Source organism: Coturnix japonica, chromosome 3, assembly GCF_054131305.1.
Source record: "Coturnix japonica strain WE chromosome 3, WE-NBRP24, whole genome shotgun sequence".
Classification (NCBI taxonomy): domain Eukaryota; kingdom Metazoa; phylum Chordata; class Aves; order Galliformes; family Phasianidae; genus Coturnix; species Coturnix japonica.
The window spans coordinates 19,038,617-19,064,137 of record NC_140665.1 but is presented as its reverse complement, the minus strand read 5'-3'; the positions used below and the strand labels follow the sequence as shown (position 1 = coordinate 19,064,137).

The following is a 25,521-nucleotide window of genomic DNA, read 5'->3' as shown; positions in this document are numbered from 1 at the left end:
TATCTTGATTATGTAAGGGAGAGAGAGGAAATAATTTCCATTTTTCTAACCTGCAGTTCAAACTCAATAGATATTTCTGTGTTTTTACAAAAATAAATAAATAAATATTGTCTGCAAAATATAATTATGCTATTTTAAAAAGTACAATTATGGAAATATTTGGAGCTACATTTTTAAGGCAATATTAGCCAATAGTCAGTGAATATGGACAGACTGTTTAAAATCTTGATACTGTGATAGGAGCAGGCACAACTTACTTTCTGTCTTCAATATTTTACCATTGGCCACAGCTGAATAGCTGTTATTTGCAGCTGTGAAGTACTGAAGTATTAGGTTACAGCCATTGTAGGAAGCAAGATATCTGACTTCATCAATCAATAGTCTAATCCAATTCAGAAAGTCATATGTACCTATCTCCTTTAAAGTCCACAGAAATATAAATGTTATACAAGTGGATCTAATAAAATCAGGCATCTTCAATGGTCTAGTTCCAATACACAAGCCAGAATGCTACTGGTGTAACACACATAAACTCAATTTCAAATGGCTCTTGAATGAGACAGTTTCTTGTTTATGTTTGGCCTATCAAAAGTTTTGTTAAGAGAAGTACTGATGCAATGCCATGCCTTTGCAGGCTCCTTCCGTTCGGCAGAGCTCATAAGAAGTCATCAGAATGCCCTGCAACATGCTGTGATTTCTAGTACAAGCAGAATGAATGCATCAATGTAATTCATACTAAGATGACACTTGATACAAAAATCAAAAACAAACAAACAAAAAACTGAGGCATATAGTTTTTCTTTTCCAACACAGAAAACAATCAAGAAATGTCAGGCTTGACACATGCATTCAGCCTCCCAAAGGATAAGATTTTAAGTTGGTTGTTCTCTTCCTATTCATATTTGTCTTTCTACCGCCAGAATGATATTTCCTTTCACAGAATCACTATTGATTTACTCTAGTGTGAGTGAGCCGATTCCCCTGTTTTAAATTAGCATTGTTGTGATATTCTCAATTCTTTCAACTTTTTCTGTAAAAAAAAAATGTTCACATCTTCCAAAAAAAACCTGGACTTAAGTTGGAAAATATTCACCAGCAACTGCAAATTACAAAGGTCGCAAAGTGCCTTGATGAGCTGACTGTAGCTCTGATTGATAAACAGCAGTAGATATGCATAAAAGAGTGTGGGTGCCTCCAGCACGTCTCTGCCTTCATTGAAGCCAAAGAAGAGGGAAAACAAAGTGCTTTAGAGAAACCCATTCTCTTGCCTGGATTGATAGTCTTAAAAAATAAATAATATGCATTAAACATAAGTAAGGAGAATACAGAGAACATTTGTCTTCATCTATACTGTGTTTCAGAATATTCATCCAAATTCATCTCCTGTGCTGTTTCTGTGGGGCTATTAACAAAGGACAAATGTGGCTCACTATAGAATTGTATTCTCATCTGAATGAAATCAGTGATGATAGCTGTGTGAAAACCTAGGACTGAGATCCAGCTTGTGAGAAAGCAGCACTGCTTCAATTGAAAGGGTACCCACAGTGCCCTGCCAGAAGTGAGCAGGCAGATTACAAAAAGGAACAGAAAATACATAGCCCCAGTGACAGGAGACATCAGCAATGGCATATCAAGCAGCATTTAAAGAGGCACATATCCCATATATCTTCTACTCTGCATAGGACGCCTAAACAACCAGCCCACACAACTTCCTTAGCTGCCACAAATGTGCAAGAACCTTAAGCTACAGAAGAATCACAATAAAGCACTTCTTTGTCACACCTGCACACATCAGTTCCCACAATGGAAACTGCTCCCAAAGAGCATCCCTTATCAGCAGTTCCTAGTAGAATACCCCAGTCTTTGCAACAGGAGATTTTTAAGCACCATGTGGCAAACATGAATACAATCTTTACCCAATATAAGAAGATGTGAAAAATAACAAGACTTCCAAAACAGAAAAACAAGCTTTTAAGATTTAGGGAAACAAAAATTTTATTGTTAGAATTTTGGAGCGGAGTGGGCTTCTCTTTATCAGTTTCAGGAATGAGTACAAACAGACGATGGAGAAGTGCTATATGAACTCTTCATGTTAAGCTTGCTTTGAACGTACCCACTGATTTCATAGATACATTGTGCTGTGTTTTTCAGAAATCCCACACCAACAGTATTCAGCTATAACAAGAATATATAGTGGGCCACATTTTACCCACTACTATAACAGCAAGTCCCCCAGCTTTTTCCCGTTCAATAACTCCTAAGAGGAATTATGATTTTCAGCAATATACAATTGTTTACTGTAGTTACAGCTTACAATTCACAATTATTACATGCCATATCAATGGCGAAACTCCATTGACAGGGAGAAAAAAAAAAACACAATAAAATTACTATTACTGAATTCCCTAGAAAAAAATTCACTCTTCTGTTGGTAAAGCAATAACCAAGTTCAGTGTTTGTAGTGAATACTACATCTCACTGCTATATCACTCAGTATATCCTACTAAATCACTTCTATAGCTTAGAAGTTAAATTCCCTGGTGATTCAAGAAAATGGAGGACAGAATTTCTACACCTGTTACATATCAGCTATGGAAGACTTTTTCCTGTAAATTTTTTTTTTTAAATCAGTATCTTTCCATGGTTGTGTGAGGAAAATTGGAACAGGCTGCCCAGGAGTCTCCTTCTCTGGAGATATTAAAGACCCACCTGGACACCTACCTTTGCAACCTGGTGTAGGGAACCTGCTTTGGCAAGGGGGTTAGACTCTATGATTTCTGGAGGTTCCTTCCAACCCCTATGATTCTGTGATACTGGTTCTTCATAATTTTATCTCTTTCAAAGCTGTCCAATTTTCTTCAGTATTTAAATGCAATCTGACCCACACCTCCTAAATCCTAAAAGCAGCTTCTTTTGTAATGTAAGGCCATTAAGAATCATTATACCAAAATAAATAATATTTACTATCCGTTCAGATGCATACTGCCTTAAAATTAAGAGACCAAGCTCCAGACCATCACAGCACAGCAGACAACTCACCTCTTTTACCCTCCACTCCTGTTTTCCCTTCATATGATTTAAGTCAAAGTCACAAATCCTCCTTACCTTGCAGATGATCTCACAGAAAGCTATGCTAACCAAGTCAGTTATCACCTTGGAGAGCATAAGTGGAACACGGATGGGTAAAAGGAAAAGCAGAAATGAGCAATCTGTAGGGCAGCCCTGCAATCCAAGAAGCTCCTCTGTTTGCACTGAGGTGAAAGGTATCTTGGCTTTGGCATTTAGAAATCTAGATAACGATTAAAATTCTGGAATACTTCAACAACAGCTGCTTCAAACAGAAGTTAGCAGATGGCAATATTTGTGTGGGTATCACATAGTCTGGCAAGGAACAAACTAATGATGTACAAAATGCTTTGATGCACAGCCTTCAAGCACTAAACTTAAAGTGAAATGAAGCTTGATGCAAGGAGTTGTCTACCCTGCCTTTCACATAAGTGTAAAAAAAGAAATAATAATAATTAATAATACAAGTGTACAGGCAAGGAGTTATTTAGCATGGTGTCATTGGGATTAAAATGAATATCATCTCTCAACGTGGCTAATATTTGTGAATTTGTATGCAAATTTTGCAGAAAGCTCTAGGCTAGGACACATTTTAGATGTATTGCTGTGAAGTTTCCCAGTGGGTGTTTAGAACATACATAAAAATACAAAGATTAGAGCACAGGCCTCTCTCAATCATATTTTTGAAATGGAATATAATGACAGCTTAAAATTCCAAATGCAATGAAGCCTGTAAAGTCCAAGACCATGGAAAAGCTCCAGAAACAGTATCCTTAAAAATATATGGTCAACACAAACAAGACTAGCCCCTACAACATTTAGGGTAGCAAATTTCAGGGCTATCTGCCATATGCATAACAGACTCTGATTAAACTCTTTTGGTATGCCCTTCAGAGGTCAACAACAGAAATGACAAGCAGTAAGAAACAGCATCACCTGCAGCCTGCTTTTAATAAAATATATATTAATATTTACTAAAGACAACCACAGAGCATGGTACATGCAGTGTGAAGTGAAGTAGAAGCATACAATTTTTCTCCTGCTTACAGGGACATATGGCTGTGGTCTTCCTCTCCACTGTTACTTCAGAGTTCATGTACTGCATTTATAATGAACTCAGACAAGCTAAATGCAAAGCTAAAACTAGGCCTTCAGGTGCACATTGATTTCACCTCTTCACTCCAGCTTTGAGCACTTGCAGCAGAAAAACAGTAATCTATGTAGAGAATATACTTTTACAGGTCGAAGCTCTGGTGGAATCTCTCTGAAAATTGCATTGAACAGGTAATCTTGCTGATTCCAATTGCAGTGCTGAAACCTCTATTACAGAGCACAAAATAATGTTGAGTGATTAGTTCTGCTTTTTTTTTTTTCCCCAGCATTCCAGCATTGCTGGAATGGTCATTGATTTATTTATTTTGTACAGAAAAGTATAGCAAACCTGCTTTGCATTAAATTCTCCATTTCCCATAGTTTATTTTCCTTACAAAATTAGCAGAAATCTGTTGACAAATAACAGATAATCAAAGCCTAAGCAAAGGGAGATAAATTATAATGTTACAAAATAGAATGAATATATACCTCTGTAAAGCACAAATATATCAGTCATTAATATCTGTGCTTTTAGGAAAAAATTTCCATATCCTAAACTGACTGTTTAAAATAAGCTGGAGTGAAATTCACTGCAGAAGGCCTAAACCATTTACTGGTCTGTGACTCTATTGACAGTTCTCCTTTCCTTTACCTCGCTATTCAGGACTTCTGAGAAAGAAAATAAAGTATTATTATCATCTCTAGAAATTTCAGACAGAATAATTACATCAAATCTTACCAAATTATTTATGTATTTTTTCATTTGTTCTGTTGAACCATTTCTCCAAGACAACTATTATATTCAATATCCTTAGTATATTAGCATCCTGCAGTAATGTATTTAAGTTGAGCAGGTTTATTATATTTATTAACCAAAGAACAAAAATAATAGAATGAGATGTAATAGAACTCATACATCTTCTGTGCAATTAACAAGCAATATATGTAACTGTTTCTCTACGCGTGTTTTTATTTAAATAAGTGCCAGCAACAGATTCTAAACTCAATACAATTTACTTATTACAAATCACGAGGGGTCTGAGCAACCCTGAACTTCACATACCACTATAGCCATGAAAGTTTCTTCAGGAAATGTGAGAAGTTCCCATTGGAAAGCAACTATATGTCTGCATTGGGAATGAGAGAAGCGTCCTACATAGCCCTGCATCCCTCAGCAAGAATAAGGTCGTAGAATGTCCTGTCTACCCTGTGGCACTTGGCAGTGCTGCATGAAGAAACCTAGCCCATGCACTCCCATTTTCCCAGCACGTGAAGTATGAAAAAAGCTCTTGTGTAAGAGCAAAGAGCCAGAATGCACTTGTGCTATATGAAACGAGCTGGAGACCCAGACAAGAGGATGTGAAAGCTGCAAATGGCCCGTGGTAGAAGACCAGAGGCTCAGCAGCTGCTAAGACAAGTGACATAGGTCACTTGACACTGGCAACCATTCCTGGCATGAGGACATCACATGCATGAGAATGACACACAGCATACCCTGTTCCCTCTTATGTAGGAGAAAAAGTGCAGAAGTCAGCCTACCTTTCAGAACAGAGAGAAGTATGCGCATCAAGCAGAGGACAAAAACTGGGTCAGCAGAAATCCCCTCTACCAGCAGATCTTCCCAGATACCTCACAATAATGTTACCTTGTTTTGAATGGATGAGCTGTCATTGTTTTACCCTGACTTATTCCATCAACATTTCTACTTTCCCCAGAGATGGGCTTAAGCCACAAACTTCACATGCAGCTCTAAATTCCCCTGAATTTTCAGATGAAGAGACATGCCAGGAATTTAAAATTCATTTTCCCGTAGCTAGGAAATTATTCTTACAAAACAGTTCTCTACAGTAAGTGAGCACACATTTTATTCTCCTAAATTGTGTGCACAACTATACACCCAAGCTGGTCCTATGCTGTTCATTATTAACTTATATCATTAGGCATGATTTCTCTTTGGTCACACCCACATACTGAATTATTTAGCTGACAGAACCACCAGCATTCTTTTTAAGTAGTGGATGAAAAGCAACAAAAGTAGAAAAAATGTGCATCCAACATACTGCTGGAATTTAGATGTAATAATACTCGTAAAATGCTAAAGGATTTCAGGGCCTAAGGAGTTCTTTTGTCTTCTGAATTATCATAGGATTTTTTACATGGACTTTGGATTGGACACAAATAGTCATTTGGAACAGGCATGGATGCCTGGTCCAAAATGCTATCTCATTCCTATGCGGCATGAAAACAGAACCAAAACAACACCAGCACCTACTACCTCGTACCAGAAGCATCATTTCATTTTAAAAATATTTCCTATGGCTCTATTCCAGATAAGCAGAAAGGACCCACAACCTGAAACAGAAAGTCACAAATATAGTATTACACAAGGTCACACCCTCATTATTTTTATAATGCTTGCTCTACTCTGCCTGCTAAAACAGTCACCCTATAAGTCAACTTTAGGAGAAGTTCCTGCTTCTGCTGATCTATTTTTATTAGCATGCAACCAAATCAAATTCATGTAAGGCTTGCCAACTTTTTGATCATCTCTTTACACCTTGTGGGCAGGCAATAAGTATAACCAATTCAGCTCAATCTTATCTTTTAAGTCAAAACTGCTGAGATCCAATAATTCCATGTTTTTCTAACACGGAATCTAGCTTTAACCTATATGAATATAGAGTGGGTATCATGCCTTAGCAAATATCCTAGATCAACATTTCAATTACTTACACTAACTTAATAGCAAAGAAATATTAATAAAATTACCTCAATATTAAGCAGTTCTTGTCTAATGCTTTCAGTCTTACTATGATTTGTACTATGATTTACTTATTTATTTTTACAAGTACTCCCAGATACTAAGACAGGAAAGATTTCAGGTGATGCACAGGTCCTAATAAAAATAGCAGCTGGATAGAACAGGGGCGATGTGTTCTTTAAAGACATTTAGCAAATGGAATTTTCATGTCAAGCTGTACCTGCTATTTGCAAGTGATCCTTCCTGAACATCGCAGGAATGGCAAATAGCACTGGGTGTTTCCTAGGTTTACTGACACCAATACCCACAAGTAAAAATAACCATGATAAGCACGCTTCTTTCAATAAATTAATATAAAAATATAAACCTCATTTGCTTTGTGAGATGCTCATATGGGTTTTCTTTATGCTTATCAAGCATAGGCTGGACCTCAACACAAAGGTATCATGAGCAACTCAATCATCCTCCCTCTCTGTTTAGACCAATAAATTGCAATAAGATATATTTTTTGAGTTGGGGTACTCCATGTCTTGTTAAATGCCTTTTACACAGAGCAGCTTCACAACCCTTTATAAAGTTCCCCGTGCAGGTAAACAGTGTTCAGCACAAATGAGAGCCCAACTGTAAATATGGACAGTTATGTTTAGCACTGTGTTTCTTACCACATTAATTTCCTGCATTCCTGTTCCAACATGAGTGCCATTTCCCAGTGCAGAGGAGTGTCAGCTGTAGACAGTTTACAGAGATCAGCCTCAGGGCACTAATACTCTGGAATAAAAAAGTTATTCATTCCTTGGAGACTCCTGCCATCTCTGGAATGAAGGTTGATTTGGCAGCACACAGACAGGATGCAAAGCGTACTTTTTGGAGCAGGGATTCCTAAATGTTCCCAGCAGTGGGAAAGGTTATTCTTTCTGTAGTATCACTACTGGAATTGCAAATTTTTAGAAGCCAGGGAATGACTTTGAGGAATGGCTGATTCATCATCTTTAATTCCCAGTACCACCAAATGTTTTGAGACCCTTCTCCTTGCTCTTGGCAGGCTGGACACTCATTTCATCTCTCCGTGTAAAAGTGTGAGGGAGGAAAGAATGCTGCACAGCTGACAGAAAGAAGTCATCGCAAGAAACTACCACAGGGAACCAGAAGAAAATAAGGTGTGTGGATAGGTTTGTTTTTGATTCTCTCTCTATGCAATAAAGATCCAAGCCATAGCATCGCCTCATAGCACATACTGTCTCATGTAGAGTTAAATCATTTTTTAATTTGGAAAAAACAGTCAGCAAGAATGCTAGCTGGCAGTACACAACAACTCCTTCATCCAAGGAAGGATTCATATCTCCAAGGAGGACATATTCCTTCTGCTGTCAGTGAGCCATTCCCTACCCCATGCCAAATAGTCTGCAGAAGGCCTGTCAGTCAGGACAAACTGCATAGATCCAAAAACATGGTGCACACTTCGCCAGTCCATTCTCTCAGAGACAGCTACAGAATTGAGGGAAAAACATGCAGCAAGAGTGGATGAAAAGAGTGAAAAGTTGACCTCCAGTTCACAAGTGCACAAATAAAACAGGAGAGATATTACTTACACCATCCTCAATGCTATTTATCCCCAAACCCACGTTCACACATAACCGTACAAGCCAGTACTGACACCTCCAACGCAATGGGCTGCATCGCACTGCTGCCCACCATTTTAAAGACCCATTCTCCCCACACTCATCTATGATGTGCCCCTAATAGAGCCTACCCATTCTCTCTGTACAGCACTGCATTCAGGACTATCTCTCTCTCTCTCACAGTGTCCTTGTTACAGTTCTGTCATTTTCTTCGCTCTCATTTTTCTCAGTCCTTCTGTGGAGGCAAGGTCACTACTGTATCCTTACAATCACCCTAGGGCAGCCTTTCTTACCTTACTGCACAAGGGTCTTCGCCAGCAGCAGCTGACATAGCTTATGCGACCATAAATGATGTATCTATCATATGTGGCTCTGGTTTAGCTGAAAAGAAGCTTTACATGATAGCAGAAGAGTGAAGAGACGTACCATTCATCTCTCAGATATGTCTGGAAGTACATCTTGCTGCAACAGATTTACAAATAAATTAGTTGGGTTTTTTCGTTGTTGTTGTTAATTTGTTGTCAGTGCTCAGGCTTATTTTTGGCCAAGAATGTTGTTCTTTGAGTGCCTGAACTCCTCGGAAGGCTTGTTCCTCCCATGAACTACAACTGGTTTGTGGAGCAGCCTCCAAGTCCTGCGTGGAAAGCTATCAATTCCAAGAAGAATGAGTCAAGTGTTTGCCCACATGAAATTCATTCCCTGTTATTTTAGGAAGAGGCAGAGAGGCTCATAACTCATTCTCATCACTGCTGGGAAGCAATCACCATGTCTCTTGCACAATTCAGAAAAGAGGTCTTCATAGTGATTTAAGCAACATGTTTCAGCCAAGGTAACACATGACATAGCAATGCCATGGAATGTGCATTTTTAATAAGAATTAAATGGGCATTTCTGCACTTTATTTCAACAGGGATTACCCATCTGCACTCAATTTAAGATTTGTTGAAAAGATTATTAAAAAAATCTCCAATAGTTATTTTTAAACAAATCAATAAAATAATTACATTACTGAACAATTTTAGCAATGACTTGAACTACCCTCACTACGATGATTGGAAATTTGTATCTTGACAGTCAGTGTAGAAAACAATGATTGAAATGCTCCATGTGGCTGCTGGGCAGGTTCATCCAGACTGAGGTACTTTATTTATACCAGGATGCCAACTTTGCACCATTACTTCAGGACCTTTACAACATACCAGCCCTGCTTACAAAGCCTACAGTATGAGTTAATGGTGTACTTCTCGGCAGGGTATATAGATTTCTTTCTTCAACTCCCAAATCTTGCTTTCCCTTACAGCACTGTATTCATGCACACAGGCTCCAATGAAGGATCAAGAGACACTGTCTATTATATAGACCTATGCAGAGATGGTACACAACTGAGTACAGTGCCTTCCCCTTCCCCCCCCCCCCCCCCCCAAAAAAAAAGAGTGACAAACGTTCATAGTTGCTGAGACTGAGGCTAAATTTACTCATAAAGCTTCTCTGTCAACAAGTTATTTAAGGCTTGTCACTATATTTTTTTATCCTTCCTGCAGGCTTGAGTTTCTAGATCATTACTGCAAACTAATGATAAAGATCAGATAATGATAAGACAGACTTCCTTCCAGTGGATGGAAACATGTATTTTAGAAACATATTCCTCTACTAGTTTATCGTAGGCAGAAATTAAATGTTTCCAAGAATAATATCAGGTTATTTATATATTAGATGAGGAACAAGAAGGATAGATGTTACTTTTAAAATTTCAGCAACAATAAGAGTAATTTATAATTGCACCATTCAGACATATTCTGGTGATAAATGAGTAGATGTGAGTATGTCTATAACTACTACTCAGTTTAGCTTAGTTATAAGTGGGAATGTAGATTTTTCACAACATGTAGTTTATAACAAATGAAAAAGAAATGTGATGAAAACAATCTCAAAAACAGCCTGCAGTCTTTACAGTGGGCTTGAATTTGTAAGGGTCACAACCTCCATTAATGTTCACAGGGTAGCATAAGAGCTGGCAGTTGCTATGCTCTCTAAAGAAGTAAAATTCATGCTTCAGAGAGTTCCTTAAGAGAACAGCCTATTTCCTCAGTGACAGATTTGTTTGTGGCAACCATAGACAATAGTATGCTTAAATTCCTGTACTATAAGTAGCCTTCACCTAATAGATTGAATGTCACACTGATTCAAATGGCATCCTTCACTACTGCTATCACTTCATGATATCAAAGTTTTGTTAAACTCAAGTAACTGCAGCTTTCTGCAAGGAAATTTTGCAATAGCAAAGCCACAGAAAACTTCATAGAAAACTCCAAATGCAGTACAGTACTTCGAGCTTATGATCATGTCTACTGAAAGAAACAGAGAGAAGGCAGAAGACAACATTATATAAGGATTCATTTGAAAACTCCCCAGATCGCCAAAGGTTTGGAACCTCCACTTACTTACGATATTTATACTTCTGAAAATTATGGTTTAAAACCTCTGAAGAATCTTTCTAGTACAACTACATTTGAAATCTTAGTCTTGATGTTTGTCTTACTACAGCGATCTCAGACATGGTAGGATTCACATTATACACTAAAGAGTGTAGTCAAGAAAGAAGTACTTCAAACCTCTTTCTCTTCAGCAACTCAGCATCAGGAAGTCTCTTATGGTCTAGGGTTTAAGGTGGAATAGCATCTCACAATTACCTCCTTTACCTATCATTTTGGGTGTACAACATGGCAGTTTTCTCCTACTTGCTAGTGTTGATCTGCTTGGGTTTTTAAAATAGAGGAGGTGGAGAGAGGGGTGTTAGGAACAGAGAGAAAAATGAAGGGCAAGCTGATTAATGTTTTTCTTTTGGCTTGTTTTTATGAGTCACTCCACTAAGTATTTGCATTAGCAGATCTCCTGCTGCTGTTAGATCATTCAATTGTTTGTTTAGTTGTTCTGCCTCATGAAAAAATCCAATACTGAATTTTTATAGAACTCTGTATTTTACTAAATAGCTAAATCTCTAAGAACCAGATAACTGCCCCTCACTCTGCTCCCTAAAGCAATAGAAGCTGCCTCAAACTCTGTTCTACTACTCACTTCAGTAAAGGCTACAGAACCATACTTTTGCTTCCTCCTGATTGAGCTTGATCAGAAAAAGTGAAAACAACATAACTGGAATACCACAATAACCAAGACTAAGTTCAAAAGTTTTTACACCAACATATGAATCAAAGTGTAGTTCCCTCGCTTAGTGCAGAGCTACAATAGTGAAACCAAGCACTTAGTATAACATCAATCAAATCACTTTGAACACATAGTCACTTTCCCTTCAGGTATGAAACTAATATTGCTCAAATGCATATCAAATTAAATTCTGCACTGACACCAAAACTGTAATTGCCTTCTTCCTACAGAACAGAGTCATCAGAAAAATCTTGCTAGAGTGTCGAAAAAGATTAGGAATCTAAGCAAAATTCTATCACATCCAGCAGCGTACCAGCAGCTAAGTATAAGGAAAGCAAAGGAATGAAAAAACACTATTTTTTTCCTGTCTGTAAGAGAATAAGCAGCAATTTTCTCTTAAGTATTCTTTATCTCTTGCTTATTCTTTAGCCTTCTAGATTACCTTAACACTCTGCTTTCAATAAACCTTTTTTTCACTTACAAGAGTGCCAGCATAAGTTAATTTAAATACAAGCTAGAAACCTGTCCATTAGATTAAAAGGCAATAAAAGCATCAGAACTTACCTGTTCACAGAGAAGGATGATTCCGATTTCAAGTCTATGTGACAGACCAGATCCCAAGAGGAGCATTTGTAAAGGAAGCTCTTCAGAACAGTTCTATATCTTCTTCATGAGTTTCTCACTTCATTTTTCCATCTCTTCTATCAAAACAATGACTGATAGGAAAAAAATGGCTGTTTAAAAGCCATAAAAGCCTCGTCCTGATTCTGAAAGAATCAGCATATTAAAAAGAGCTTTTCTTCATCACAGTCTTACAATCTATGCAACTTTCTCTTAAGCACAGTTCAATCCCAAACAATGAGCGCATATAAACGGTGTCTTCTTACTTATCACATCTGTTCCTGGTGTGAATTCAGAGATGCAAGTGCTGACTTCAGTAACAAAAACACTTTTTTTTTTCTTTCTTTCTTTTTAAAGTTACTTGCTATTCTTGCTGCACCAACATAACTGAGGGAATATGAGCTATAACTCTTCACCATCATCAAGAGAACTATGAGATAATTAAAGGACTAGTCAGTTATTTGTATGCAAATTTACTGCCTCAGTGAGATTTAAAACATAGCTTACCCACCCTTCAAAGCATTTGTCACCTGTTATTATCTGCTAGAAGACACAAAGCTAGCAGATAAAATGTTTAGTTGCCTGATTTCATCTGAAGTCTGTTAGGGAGATAAAGTTTCTCTTCCACTTACCACCTGGGCACATATATTTAAGTTGCTGGAAATATTAAACAAATTTCTAAAACGTGGTTTAAGCCCTCTCCTGTACAGCTGTTGCTTTATTCTATATACACTCTTGCCTGACATGCCACTTTGACTTAAGACAGCTTTCAGAGGGGGATGTCTCTAGGATGACTTTGGAACAGAAGTATCACTCTATGTAAAACATATAACAAGACATTGCTGTAACATATCTTCTGCGGCTTACACTATTTTCCACAGCATTCTACTGATGTTTAGAACCCTTTACATGTACCTAGGAAACATCAGTAATCAGTATGGAATGATATCAATATGCCCATGGAATTTGGACCTTCCCACCTGCTACTGTGGCCTGCAATTCTTCCACCTTGAGTTCCTCATTTACAAAACAGCTGTGACACAACTTGTCAATGATTTCTTTCAGAGATAACATCATCCAAAAAGCAGATCTGAATAACCACACATTTAAAGAAACGCAGATAATATCAGAGTAGTGCTAACACAAAACCAAGTTCATCCACTGGTCACTTAATGCACGTTAACAGAATTGGGGATGCAGTGCCCATACCCTGGGCTGTACACTGGTTCATTACACACATGCAGCTCCCTTTAAGCACAACGTGAATTCAGTTACCCAAGGACAGGGAGGACATGCTTCAGGGTGTGCACACATTCTCAATAGAAAAAAAAAAAAAAAGCTGCTCTTCCTAATGCCTGTTTCTAAGATGTTAAAGATCAGATATTGAGCACTTTTATGACTGACACACATGCTTCAGCTGTTCACAGAATCACCAAACTGTAAGTGTTGGAAGTAATCTCTGGAGATCATCGAGCCCAACTCCCCTGCTATAATTCTATTCCTACAGCACAGAAATTTGCTTTCCTACTGGCTCCTTACCAATCATATCCTTAGCACTGAAAATGCAGGGAGTATTACTGCTTCCTAAATCTTACAATTTTTTTATAGCACCTTCCAAGAGAAATATCACCCAGGATGCATTCTGTTGCCCGTTTCCTGAGTGAACATCACCTCTCTGTTCCATCCAGGCTTCCCCACCACATCATTCACAGAGGCTTGTCTGCAGGAGCACGGTGTTTGTCAGCAGCCTCAGCAGATCTAAATATTTAATCTGATGGGCTGACACGTTTTATCGCTCCTTCATCCCTCAGCATCCTTCTGAAAGCGCTCACAGCCCTTATTCCGAGATGTGCTTGGGGAGGGTGAGCAGCTTTCTGGCTCCCCCCACGTACCCTGACAACCTTTACCGCTGCAGAGAGCCGGCTGTGAGCTAAAATTAACTCAGGCGAGCTATAAATAGAAGCTGCTGAAAGAGCTTTCAAAAATGCCCTATAAACGCTGCAAGGGGGAGAGCGTATTCACCAGGAGCCCCAAAGGGAAGGGGGGCAGCCATGCCCGCAGGGCTTCCCCCTGGGAGGCTGCCATTACCAGGCAGAGCCCCGTTGGTGTTGCAGGAGCCAGGGTAGTGCAGGGGGCCTCAGCAGGCTCCCACCACCCACGAGGTAAAATACAACCCGCAGCTAGAGCCTGTACACGGGAGGGAGGTCTGATAAGAGGGGAAAAGAGAGCTGGAGTCAATTGCACCTGGAGGGGAGGTTGCAAGGTTGCAAGGAGGACAGACGTCTTTGGAAGCTGCCTGGATGTGGCCCTGCACATTGCTGGGTGAGCAGGGGTTGGGCCAGATGGACCCCCCCACCCCCTCCCCCGAAGGTCCCTGCCAACCTCAGCCAGCCTGCAATGCTGTGAAGTAAAAATTAGAGCCATAGAATCACTTAATCATCCCTGAAAGTGAACTGAACTGAAAGGCCATCCTAGTTCAACTGTGCTTCAATGAACAGGGACGCTTACAGAAGGTCAGGCTGCTCAGAGCACCAACCAGCTTGATCTTGAGCATCTCCCTGGATGGGGAATCCACCACCTCTGGGCAACTTGTGCCAGTGGCTCACTGCTCTGGTTGTAAAAACAACAGCAGCAAAACAAAAGACAAAAAAAACACAAAAAACTTCCTTACATCCAATCTAAATCTCCCCTCTTTTAGTTTGAAACCATTTCCCCTTGTGCTAACACAATAGACCCTGCTAAAGCATCTGTTCCCTTCACTCTTACAGACCCCCCTTAGATATTGAAAGGCCACTATCAGGTCTCCCCACAGTTTTTCCTCTCCAAGCCAAACAGCCCCAGCTCTCCACCTGTAGGAGAGGTTTTCTGCCTCTCAGATCATTTCTCTGGCCCTCCTCTGGATGAGCTCCATCAGGTCCATGTCTCTCCCGTACTGAGAACCCCACATCTGGAGGCAGTTCCCCCAGTGAGGTCTCACCAGAGCAGGGAAGCGCAGCAGAAACACCTCCCTGTACCTTCTGACCGTGCTTATATACTATATAGCCCTATTCAGAAGTAATGGAGCTCAGGGTCCTCCCTTGCAAAGACTTCCAGGATTGTGTCTAAATTTACTAAGAGCTTTATGGTTTGCTGCTGCAGCTGCTTTATGGTGGAAAAGGTCTCTCAGGGCAAACTTTGATTGCAACTAGCAGGACTCCAGTTGAGAGCTGCCTGTGTCTTAAGAGAGCAACCAGCAGGGAATTACATTTAATACCTCCTCCTTTCAGTTCTGACGTTATTTCAGCAAGTAACAGCAGGGCTCCCCTACTACGCTGTATGATCTCGCTCTGATAACTAATTTCTCCTTGTAACAGGAATGCTTTTGCTTACTCAGTGAAGAAAAAAAAGAAAAAGAAATCATGTGCCTGTAAAGCCTGGTAGTTTGAACAGTGCTGTAATTTCTAACAGTGTTGTTTTGTCCTAGAGCACGCTCTGCTTGGTTTCTGATCTAACACGTGGCTTGTGTCATTAGACTAAAAGAAGGAAAAGCAAATGAAAAGAAAAAAAAATAGTGAGCTTTCCTACTTCACTGTAGACCATTTTGTTTCTGAGGAGAAAAAAGAATCTGAGTATACGTGATGAAGATAATAGCCTACAGCAAATGCTCGTGCATCTGATCATTTGCAGTCCCACTATGGTGAGATTCATTATAATCAAGTGCACTTTTTTGTACTGCAAGTAGAAAATAGCTATTTCCAGAAAATAGAAGTTTTGATTGCAATGGTCCGGTGCACATTTTGGAGGGTTCATTTTATAAAGTTATCAGTTGTCAAAGCCTTCTTTCCACCCAGCCCTGGTGGAATCTGAAGAATCTAGCTGAATACGTAGCTTCTGAACAAAGAACAGAGGTGTGGCCCATCTGCTGTCACAAATACACGTGTACCTACCCTCATGTTCTTTCATACTTAGTGCCTGGAAACAACCATGAGCTCACAGAGGATCAAACTGTGACCTTGTTAAAGTCAGTAACAAAATCATTAAGGACTTCAGGGGGAGTTTGAACAAGCAACATTAGTTTTGATTCTCAGTCACATCATTAAGTGTATTTCCATGTTAGACATTTTAAATGTGTTAATTAGTTTACTTATCCTTCCCCCTCCCCCCCCCCCCCAAGGAATTTTGTCAGGGATACAAATGGAAAACATCATTTTCCCCCATCTTTCTTAATGAATTTGGGGAGAAAAAGAAATACACAGAGAGGTTTCCTGATGATTTCTTGACTAATTACCTTGAAAAATATTGAGACATTCTAACAAAATAAAGATTGCCCTCTAAATAAACAAAATGGTTACATACTTGAGGTTAGGGGAACAAACTCATTAGCAAAAGAGCTGTTGCTTGTCCAGGAACATGAAGACCTAAGACTTTTTCTGAAAAGCACAATAGGCAAATAAAGTCACAAAGACCTGGCTAACACTAGCATCCTGGTCCGTGAAAATAATGAGAACTCTTAACTCTCTTGCAGCTCCTTATGACTGGTTGTCCCCTTTCTATGTATGAGGTGAATTCCTACAGAAAGTTTTTATGCCTGTCACTTGAGAAGGAACCATTATATCATTATTATCACCTTACAGTTTCACCTGTTACTCAAATTTATAACACACAAAACAATCACTAACTACCCAACTTAGAATCATCCTCTCACAAGGACTTACCAGTCTCAGTCTTGGATGAGTTTTTTCCTGCCCTAAGATACCTTTACCTCCACTGCCAACCCTTAAGTGAGATCTAGGAAGGGGTGGATCCTGACTCCACAGGTGCAATCACTCAGGTACATTGCTTGCACCTGAGCTCCCCTGGGTTGGCCCTGCCTTCTCACCAGGTGCTAAATCAGTGCTTCAGGCCATGACAGCATTTCTGCTACAGTGACTACCTTTATTTAATTTAAAATCTGGAAGTTGTTGATTTGGCCTTATTAGTTGAAGTGTTAATGCACACAGCCAAAAAGAAAAACATGAGGAAAATCTGCAAGTGTTAATGTAACATTTAAACGAATTCATGGGAGCTACTGAAATAATCACTGATACTACAAACTATTGATAAGACTGACATCTTGTTTCTCATCTTTCTAATGTTTATAGAAGGTACAAAGTATGTATCAACTATATTAATACGTATCAACTAGACTGAATTCTAGTAATTCATTGTGAAAAATAAGAAGGATTTTTCTTTATTCCAAAGGTAACTTCTGAATTTTAGAAGAAAAAGAACCTAATATGAGAACAAGAATAAATTAACATACATCTATATTTCTTTCAAAAGTCTTTCTCAGGTACCTGAAAGGCTGGATCCTGGTGGCAGAAAGCAGAACTAGATGGACTGCAGTTGTGATACAAACAGCAAACATTTCTTTGATGTATGTCAGAAGAAGTCACAGAATGCTCAGCTTCTGAACTAGTTATTTATACTGGCTCTGTCTTTACTACCTCAGTTATGCTTCCTACCTCCTCCTGTGGGTTCTTTGGCATGTAGGAACAGATGCATTGCTGTTCCCACTGTCCTTATGTTAGAGGCTTTGTGACTAGATGTAGCAGAGCTGCTTATTGGCTTTTGGCCACCAAGAGCAGTTTGCCTGCTCTGGAGGAATTTCCAATTTGTTAGCATCCACTGTTTCACCCTCCCTTATCACTTGTTACAGTGTAGAATTAGCCATATTTGCATCCAAACTTGAGTTTGCTCTGACACCTGACATGCATTACTCCCCACTGGTGCCGAAGGTACTGAAGGGAGCTTCCTGGCAGCGCCACCAGTACACAGCGTGCCTCTGAAGAGACATAAAGAAACGTTCTCAGATTTTTCTCCTCCCCTTCAACCATTAATCTGTTATTTCTGTCTGCTGCAGCTGCTACAAGAAAGAGGCTGTGTTAACTTTGTGAACTGCTGAAACTCGTAGCTAACTGCTGTGAGCCAGCAGGTTTCAAATGTGAACCGTAGTTCCTTGTGAAGATCTTATGCTCAAGATGAGCACCTTTGACCTACCACATGGCTGATCAGTGGTGATTTACACTCCCGTGAATTTAAAAATGGAGAGCAGTAATAATGGAATAATAATAAATGGTACAATAATTTAATTGAATGAAATTATTATCATCTTCATGTAGTTCATTCATGTAATATTCTAGTTCTAGCAACTGTACTGAATGCACATTCAGTGGTCAATCCATTACACCTGACAGAAAAAAGGGAAATAGTAATTCCTCACGAGATGGGAGAAAAAGGCTTTGAAATTTCTTGCATCACTGTCACATCACCTTAGATGTAGAAGTGTGTGCATAAGCAGAGGGAAACCAATTGAATAGAAGAGAAAGTATCTAAAATTAGGGGGGAAGAGAGAGGTTGAATATACTTTTCTGTACTCTTTTTCATGATTTTATTTCTTATTTAAAGTACATTATTATTTTTAAATAAATACAGTTCAGATGTAACCTGTCATTCTCTGGCAGCTAGACACATGGATAACATTAACAGCAAGAATATTGCTGTATGAAATACTGTTAATTGTGAGTGCTTTTTTTTTTATTTTTTTTTTCCTCTTGGCAGTATTTACAGTTTCAGCCTCTGTAGACAAGAGCTCAACTGGTAAATAAAACATGAAACTCTGGTAGAGCTTGCATTGCTTCTGGGTGGAGGTCAGCAGCCCTCATGCATTCTGCAGCTTTTCCTGGCTCAAAGCATGGTAGATTAGTTATCAGCCCAGCTACACAGACAAAAGATACCAAGTCCAAACATATATATATATATTTTTTTTCATATTTTGTAGCTACTGAAACAAAAGTATCTAAAATAGGGAAATATTTTGTATTTCTGCCCTGCATATGACAAGAAGTAAATCTAGTTAAATATGTCTGCAACACTGGCCGTAAGTAGATGTCTGGGAAACTATAAGAACAGGGCAAGAGTGCAACGCTTTGCCCTTATACTATCCCTCCATTTTTCCTTTCTCAGCCCTTTGGTGGAAAATGGCCTTTAATCTTTGGCTAACCATTGTGATTGACACATAAACCTCAAGGTTTTCTAACAAAACCCTCTCATGTTTCAGTGCTTATTTATACTTCAGTTATTTCGTGTGACTTACTGATTGTTGCTTGAATCTTAGAGATTGAGGCTCATTGTGCGAGTGTACAGTGACAATAATGAAAAGATGGAAGCAAATATCCAAAAGATTATTTACAGGAAAAACTCACCCATATGGAAGCCTTCAGCCTGCCGGGAACCACTGAGGCAATCTCCACCAAGGAGCAATCTACAACAAATGCTGCCTTAGTGGTGGTCAGCCCTTAAATGAGGTCTAGAGGAGCTAGAGTCAAGCTCCACCCCTTCCAGGAGCACAGCTAAATTACTCTCACCTGTGCTCCCACAGCTGACCCAACACATGCCTCAGCTGATTAATCAGAGGTTCAGGCTGTGATTACCAGTTTCCCATACAGTGAGGCACCTATCTATGCCTATGATATGCCTGTCTAGAAAAAGACAGCTATTGACCTGAGAAACTTTAAACTGCTAGTTTAACTAGACAAGACAGTTGGGAAGAGAGAAGGTACACAACATAGTCTTCGATGCTCTATGTTATGCACTAGTTATAAACATATTCTTGAAGTCATTCCCAGGCTGGTAGATAGAGCATTTCTGCAGAGCCAAAACAGCAGTACCCTTCATAGAAATTTGAAGCTCAAGGAAATTTCCACTGCCACAGCACTCTAGCTTCTTTCCAAGGAATAGGGGGAAAGCATATGTTTCCTCACAGAAGGGGCTGAGCATCCTGGCTGAGTGGGATGCATATCTTTATCTGGATGCTGCCAGAGACTTGTCAACAGAGAAAGGAATACTTCCATAGGGCATGTCCACAGCAATTCTTGGACACTGGGAAGAGGGAGAAGCCACACTATATTCATCCTGCCAAAGTCAGCCTTCTCCCCACTGAGAAGAAAAAGAATTTTGGAAGGGCCATGGGGGTAGAAGTGATTTTAAGTCTTGATTTTTCTAATGAGTCTAAAATAATTTGAATAATGTGCCAGCAGCAGGTTTGTATCCATCAGAAGAGACAACACGGATTTATTTATATCTTGCTTTTACTTGCCTGGGATGGGGCCATATTTCTTGTTGATAAATGAGATCTGAAGTGCTTCATTTACAATATGCTTATTTTTGAAAGTCATAATAGGGTTCCTGCCTTTGTCGAAAGAACTGCTTGATCATTGCCCACTGAAATCCACTGAGCTACCACAGCATGGCTGCGCTCTTGAGAGGTAGCTCGGTTACTTTCCTAGGCAATCAAGCCATTTGTTCTTCTTCACTCAACTAGGGTTTATATATTAATGAACAGACTCCCCATTGGTAAGAAGTTCTCTCATTTGGGTACTGCACTAAGGGCAGGAATTTTCAGATGATCAGCAGCCCATATTACACAGAAAAACCCATTGAGGGTGATTGTCCGTCCTGCAGGGCATGAATATAGTCTAATCATTATCCGAGCAACCCTCAACTATTTAATTTGGATAAAAGGACAGATACAATTATGGTGCTCTTTCTGTTCACTTAAGATTCTTTAAAGTTTCACTAGGAAAATACAAGTTTGTCCTGGATGAGAAGAACTAATTTATACATCTGTAGCTGCCCAGAAAGGACATGCATACACGAGTGAAAATAGCTGAGCTGTTATATAGGCAGCCTTCTAAAATACATTGCTAGTTAAACCATGTTCTGTTCTGTTAATGAAAAGAGATGGAGAATACAGATCAGGATTAGCCACTACAGTTAATTTTTCCACATACTTAGTTTTCTTATTGTCTTCTGTTCTTATTTTTCTGCCTCTACAGGTACCTAAACTATAACATCTCCCTCTTACATCAAAGGGATTTGATAAAGAGCTGCCCTGTTCTTTCTTCCTTTCATCTGTCTCTCCTTGCTTCTCTGTGTGGTGTGTGTGGGGTTTTTTTCTTTTGTAGCTACAAGTGAATATCACCCAGTGACTGCAAAAGCATTTGAAAAGAAGTCTCCTTGCTCCATGAAGAGACTTCAGAGCTAAGAGCACATTGCCAAAATTGGATCACCCCAATCAGTGGGAGTGTGGCCTGGGCACATGTTTATCTTCACAGCAGCTCTGTAGGGTGTCACTTATGTACTTGCAACAGCTGCCTAATTTTCCACAAGTTCTTAATAGCTAAATGTATGGCTTAAGATATCAGATGAGTAAATACCACAAAGTGAAAATGTTCATGTCTTCATGCAGTACAAGTATGATAGGTTTTGGCAAAGGTCATCAAGTTCCACAGGAAGGTCCAAAATTAAGAAATAAATGATATTTGAATGCATATTAGAACTCCTGTGCTGTAGTAAATGAGGTGGGAAAAAGGGTTTGAAATCATCAGAATAGTGCCTTCTATTTTTTTTAATACATCAAATTTGGAAGCTTTGTCTTTTAGGTTCCCCAGTCTTTTCCCAGGTCTTTTACATTTTTAATCTATCTATTCCAGAGTAAGTCCAGACAAATCCAGAGCAGGGTTTCCCAGGGGTTCAGGACTCAGTGTGTCCAGCTCCTAAGCTCTCAAAAGTTTAGTTTCCTGCTGCTCTACTGGGAGGCAAAATGTGAGATGTAGCTATCAAGTTCCTGAGATAGAGAGAATGCTATTTTCACCAAGCAGGCAAATGGCAAGTGTTGGAGTTGACATAGTCTCCTACAGAGGCAAGACATATGGTGGAACCTCACTGTGGTCTTCCTAGTACCTAAAGGGAGCCTACAGGAAAGATGAGGAGGGGATCTTTGACTGGGAGTGCTTTAACAGAACACAGGATAACAGCTTTGAACTGAAAGAGAATAGATTTAGGCTAGATATAAAAAAGAAAGTCTTCATGATGAATGTAGTGAGGCCCTGGCACAGCTGCCCAGAGAAACTGTTGTCCCAGCCCTGCAGGTGCTCAAAGCCAAGTTGGATGGGGCCCTGCAAAGGGAGGCTGCCCTCCCCTTGGCAGGGCATTGGGCCTGCATAGGCTTTAAGGTTCCTTCCAACCTAAGCCATTCTATGATTTTATTCTCTGAAATAACATGTATCAAATAATCAGTTCTGAGCACTAAATATAGTGTAAGTATCTCAAACATTTTAGTGTTGTATTCCTATAGATAAAGGTCTGTTCTGTTTCACCCAAACATACTCTATCAATAGGAAACACCTGGAAACATTTTCAAACATAAATTCCCATGTTAAATATGCTTTATCAGATCTGTCTCTGTTTGAAAGCTATACTAAACTTTCCACATCACCATCAATGGGAATAGCCTCATGTGTGACTAATCGTTAACCATACTGTAGTATTTACTGATAAATCTTTACATATGAGTATATGAAACAGGATAGTCTATCAGTAGTGAGTTAGTAAAAGAGACTAGAGTCCAGGCATGTCCAACCTACTGGCTGCATGCAGCCCAGTCTGGCTCACAGTGCAGCTGCTCCTTGCCCCACTACATCATGGAAGCAGCTCTTCCCACCAAGCAGTCCAGCTGCTCAGAAACAACCAAATTTTGCAACACACAAAGCCCTGCAAACGTAAGATCTGATGCAGCTCAGTAGCTTACAAGAGGCATGTACAAAGCCATAGAATTAAAACCCATTGTCTGCCAGGAATTATTTTTTCACAGTAATAACTCCTTTGCCAGATACTTTAATCTGTTTCATTGCACATCATTCAGATATTCAAAAAGAGTCCCTCTTACATCTTCAGTGAATGCCACTGGCAATGTCATGTTGTACCTGTGCATTATTACTAGCTAGGATTTAAAGAAGTGTCTGTCTTTTCTGTAACTTGCATACGGTGCTTTTTCTGTTACCCTTTTACGTTTGCTGTGTTTTATATGCAACAGAAACAATTCCCAGTGTAGCATTTTAGTATCTATATGTCTGCTGTGAAAAACATCTATTTTTTCTTTCTTTTTACAGTCTGTGTCTTCTGATAAAGAATTGCACACTGATGTGGTATAGCAAAATATCCTCCATACTGATTGAATCGTTTTATTACAGTCCAATAAAATTAAAGCCATTTGGCACAGATATAAGGTACTGCTACAGTGTTTGGGTAGGGAGACAGGTTCAAGTATTACATAAACACAGGCAATACAAAGAAACTGAAGAGACTGCACTGACAAGAAACACATCATTAAATAAAAAATGAGCCTTTGATAGATCTGGGACTTGTTCTCTTACCTAAAGACTGTAAAGATTTGGGCTTCATCTACAAATGGATGGCTAACTACTGAGTATTCATAACAGATTCCCTAGTGTGACTTACACAGATCTAACAGAGATAAGCATACATTATGGCAGATTTAGGAAACCTTCCTTTCAGAAATGATCCCCAAATACAGCAACTTCTGTTACTGTGCTTGAGCATAGGCAAAAATAAGGCAGAATCTCTGTGCTCTCCAATTGCTACAGCTGAAATGAAAAGGTTGACAAAAATAATCATTCTTCCAAAGTCTATATTCATTAGTTTTTTCCATACTAAGAAAAGACAAAATTAATAGAACATGTATAGTTAATGAATTATTTTAGCAATAGTACTGAAGTATTGTTTTATTGTTTGTGTATAAAGTCAACAAGCTTGTGTTAAGGGGCATTGTCAAACTACTGCCTTGAAGGGTCTACCTTTCAGATTTAGTAGCGTGCATCAGACACCTCCATTGTTCCACTGTCAGATTCTTTACCATGAAAAAGGATGTAGTCTGATCTAGAAGTTAACTGGTATATTGCAGATGGTATCACCTTGGTTAGGCTCTGGCTCTGTGTTTGGTACTGGATCACCACAATAGGCCGTAATAACTGGAATGCAATAGGAATCCATCTGTATCATTGGTTTTTGAGAGTCTCTCTTGACAAAATCATTTCTTTTCTGTTAGGTCTTCTACATGGAAATGCACCATTACTGGAAGCTTTTAGGTATCCATAAGTAAAAAATGGTTACAGCTTCCGAAATTGAAGTGTTTCTTCTCATGAGAAATAAAATACTGTAAATTAGATATTTAGATAAAAATGAAAATAGAAGTCCTGAGGTTTAGGCATTGACATGGTACTCAGGAAATTGGGTTTCATTTTTCTGCTAGTAAATCTCTTCATCTTGTTACAATGAGAAAATGAATTATTCTTTTTCAGCCTATAAAATTAAGATAATACTTTCTTTTTTTTTCTCCCCCACCTGCTGTTCATCTAGTTTACAAATTTTAGCTGTAAACTCACTGGGTATGAGTGACTATTTCTGCAAAGCCTGGGACAGTGAGCAGAACCAGAGGAAGTCACCAGAATCCAAACAGCAGCAGCAACACTACTTGGTGCATTACCTTTTGTAAATGTACACAAAGTTGACTAAATGCTTAAAAGTCTGCCCCTCTTGTGTTCTGTCCTAACAATTGGTCGGTTACACCACATTACAAATAGTGTATCTATACTAATCAAATCTATTTGGGCCAAGCAGTTAAATTTCTGATATACTGATGTTCCATTTTTTATCTTATATTAGTGTTATATATATATAAAGATATATATATATATATATATATATATATAAAGATATATATATTATATATCTTTTATATTAGTGTTCACTCAGAGCAGTTTCCCACTGAAATGGTAGTGAAGAAATTGTTAGGCAAAGATGGTAGGACTGGACACGAGCAGATATTAAATTTCCCTTTGTTCTAAAGTACCTTATGGTTGTCCTTCTATCTGCCATGCCTTTCACAGATGTCTGACATGAAAAGAAAAAGAGCTTAGAAGCAAAGGTTTAGAAGAGATAAATCACATTTCAAAAGAAATTAAAGAACTGAAATCATTTTGAGTAATTTACAGCGAGATTAAACTAAACTAATTTGCTTAATTCTCAAGCCAGTACGTGTGAAGGTATGATTAAGTTCACTGGTTTTAAAAATTAAATTAAAATGCTGAAGAAATGTATCTTTTCTTTTTTTTTTCTTTTTTTTTAAGTTTCAGATGTTTTGATCTGTTCCCTTGGATTTGAGAGAGGTAACTTCCTTTGCCCATATCCTGTTGTGACTATAGATGGATGTTTTCAAAAGATTAAAAAAAAAAGAGTGCTGACCTTTTGATGATTCTATTAACTTAGGGACACATGACAATTAGAAATATGAGCACAGAGGAAAAGCAATAACATTTACTC

General features: G+C 38.9%; 1 protein-coding gene and 1 pseudogene across 2 annotated transcripts in view; one reads left to right on the top strand and one right to left on the bottom strand.

Annotated features, from left to right (window-relative positions):
- The window catches only part of KCNK2 (potassium two pore domain channel subfamily K member 2), a 120,641-nt gene extending 107,945 nt beyond the window's left edge, over positions 1 to 12,696 (bottom strand). The window contains exon 1 of the mRNA XM_085542930.1: positions 12,265 to 12,696. The gene's annotated coding sequence lies outside the window, so the exon portion shown is untranslated. The remainder of the gene's footprint in view (positions 1 to 12,264) is intronic.
- Positions 10,679 to 25,521, top strand: part of LOC107311089 (spermatogenesis-associated protein 7-like) — a 50,580-nt pseudogene continuing 35,737 nt past the window's right edge. The window contains exon 1 of the transcript XR_014944547.1: positions 10,679 to 10,960. The product of XR_014944547.1 is annotated as a spermatogenesis-associated protein 7-like (transcript). The remainder of the gene's footprint in view (positions 10,961 to 25,521) is intronic.